Source organism: Fopius arisanus, unplaced genomic scaffold (assembly GCF_000806365.1).
Source record: "Fopius arisanus strain USDA-PBARC FA_bdor unplaced genomic scaffold, ASM80636v1 scaffold00017, whole genome shotgun sequence".
Taxonomy (NCBI): Eukaryota; Metazoa; Arthropoda; class Insecta; order Hymenoptera; family Braconidae; genus Fopius; species Fopius arisanus.
In genome coordinates, this window is record NW_011887756.1 from 1,097,634 (window position 1) to 1,100,591 (window position 2,958).

The window sequence follows — 2,958 nt, forward strand, 5'->3', positions numbered from 1 at the left end:
AACATGTATTGCTTGATTAATTGGCATCTTTTGGGTGGAAACAGCACTGAAAATCCATTTTTCCGGCGATTATTGCGATAACCAGGTCGTGATGAGAAGGATTATGAATATTTTATTGGTGTAATGATTGATGTTTGTCTGTTTAGGCAACAAACACTAATTGAAAGATTTTTGAAAGCTTCAAGAAACTTCTGGACACGAAAAAAAATTGATGAATGAAGATGGAAGAAATTTATTTCTGAAAAATTATAGAAATGTGCCATTATCGAACTAATATAAATATTGATTTTCAATACGAGTATTTTTGTCCAAATGATGGATAAATAATTCCGTGGACGTAGTTCGAGAAAAATAGATTCTGTGACGCAGTAAAAAAATGATGCAAAACCATTGGAAATGCACTATTATTTTTAAAAATTCGTATGTGAATTGCATTTTTCATGCACTAGTTTATTTATTAAAATATTCTTTTGTTCTCAATTCAATAATTATTGCTACGACACTACTCTGGAAATAATATCTGTAGAACTAATAAGTTAGAGATTAATATTACGAAATTTAGTAGTAGATTAAATTTCCTACAAAAGCATTTATTTCAACATTTTTTGTACATTTCTTTAGCAGGCCTGAAGAAATCCTTGAATTTATTTCTCAGTCACGTAATTTTTTAGTCTAATTAAATTAGTCGTACTAATTACTTTTTTATCACTGAAATACAATTTATATTTGATGCAATCACCGCATATTCTCCGTGCCAAAAATTAAATTGAACCCGACTTTAAACAAAAAATCACGATAAACAAATTGTACGTCACGAATCTGTAATTTGAATATTAATTAATTAACAAGAGAATAATTCAGTAATCCTTATTCAAATTCAATCCGTTATCGCAAATCGTTAAGAAATCAATAAATTATTCCAATTGATTGTTGATATGTTCATTTCATGTTTACAAACTACTTGCCTTAAATGTAATGTTTTTTAGAGAGAGATTTTAGAAATGGATGCTCAATACACTATCCATTTCGCCCTAGACTGTACCCCATTCTGTTTTTTTTTATTATTTAATTACTATGACCTATGATCATTGTCAAGAGTTCCAATTATTGTCAATATATTCTGCACAATAAATTCAATTATTCAGCCATTGAATTGAAAATTGAATAATCATCGACGAAATCTGAGTCAATTCACAACTCAATTAGAAGGAGAAACTATAAAATAAAAAAAAAAGAGCATAATCATGCAAATAATTCCAACTAATTGCTTATCTGTGAGTAAAAAAGCTTGAGACAATAATTGGAACTCGGATGGAATTCTGAATAATGAATAATGAGGAAATTGTCGATCGTGTCGTTGAACTGAGCGACTGATTGGACTGATTCCTCTGATGATTCGATGGGAAAAGGAAAAACATGGGATTTAAAGACAGACCAATAATTTACTACGTAATGTGTGTAGGCGATACACAGTGTGACACAATAAAATTGTGAATGAAGTAAATGATTAGTCTTCCTGTTTTATTTCACTCTACATTTTACTATCCTTTCTCGTCTAATTCCCTGAGTCATCTAGAAATTCACTCACTTTCCTTCCTCTGTAGAAAAATTATTCGTGATGACTACACCTTTTTTTTGCGGAATTAGAAAAACTAAATCAATGAGTTTGACATTTTCCTTTCATCACACGGGATCAAATTTTTTTTTCTATTTTTGTGTAAAAAAAAACAAATCAAATTTTTGTTTTTAATTGAAGATAAAGAAAAATAATTTGGTATGGAATTGCTGTTGCGTATTTTAAGTAATTTATTTAATTATTTTAATTTAGAAAATATCATTTGGATTTAGTTTCAGTGAGGCATGAAGAAAGTGTTTTACTGGGAATTTTGGAGATGATGCACGAGACCTTCGGGCGATGTCAATGTATCATTCTTCTTCTGAGTTTTTTTGTCATTAACATACGAACAGGAAAACTAGAGTTTAAATTGTACAAGAGTTATTCTCTATTCTATTTTTAACATTCTATAGAAATTCTCGTCGAAACGGTATTCTATAATTGAAATCCTAAGAAGACAAAAGGCAGGTAAATGAAAACCAATACTGCAAACAATCTTTACAATATTCGTAACTTCGAATTGATTGACAGAAAATTAACTAATTCAATTTTGAATATTCAGACAACAAAGTAATTGATTTTTTCCACATTATTTATTTCATTGATTAACATTTTCTACAAGTGCATTTTCTTCGAGGCCAGTTTTTGGCTAATATCTCGGAATTGAAGAAACATAGCGAATTTTTTGTATAAACATTCTTTACAGAAAATAATGAGAGCTACAAAAATGGTATGAATGAAAAAATCGGTATCTTCTTCCAATTTCGAGATATTGACTAAAAACTGGTCTCGGAAAAAATGCACTTTCGCTGCGGATTTCATACAAGAAATGCGAAGTATTCATGAGTTTTCCAACGAAATCCGTGATCGTGTATGCGTTATCGTTGGGGCTGTCCCCGTCATCATCATCATCATCATCATCATCATGGGGTGGGGGATTTTGTGGTCTCTCGACAGGAGTTACACACCGACTCATATAAAGCGAAAATATCCAACCAGTGCGGTCAGTTCGACAATCACTTCTGTCCATCAACTTCATATTTTTCTCATCATTTATCACCGAGACTGAAACAAATTCAAGGTCAGTTGATCATCTAATTACCAAACAACTCTTTCATAATCATTCCAAAAAAAGGACACACGTGTGAATTTTTTAATTAATTCTGTATTGAAGTGGTAAATTGGGATTAGCACATTTTTTCCAAGCCAGTTTTTCGCTGATATCTCAGAATCAAAGAGACATAGCAATTTTCTTGTAAGAACATTTTCTATAGAAGAAGATGAGACCTCCAAAAAAGATATCTATAAAAAAATCACTATCTCCCTTCGATTCCGAGATATCC

General features: G+C 30.8%; 1 protein-coding gene across 1 annotated transcript in view; it reads left to right on the forward strand.

The window, feature by feature from the left end:
• Window positions 1–2,592: 2,592 nt before the first annotated feature.
• The window catches only part of LOC105263938 (hemocyte protein-glutamine gamma-glutamyltransferase), a gene marked incomplete in the record, with an annotated part of 10,084 nt that continues 9,718 nt past the window's right edge, over window positions 2,593–2,958 (forward strand). The window contains 1 exon segment of the mRNA XM_011300470.1: window positions 2,593–2,696.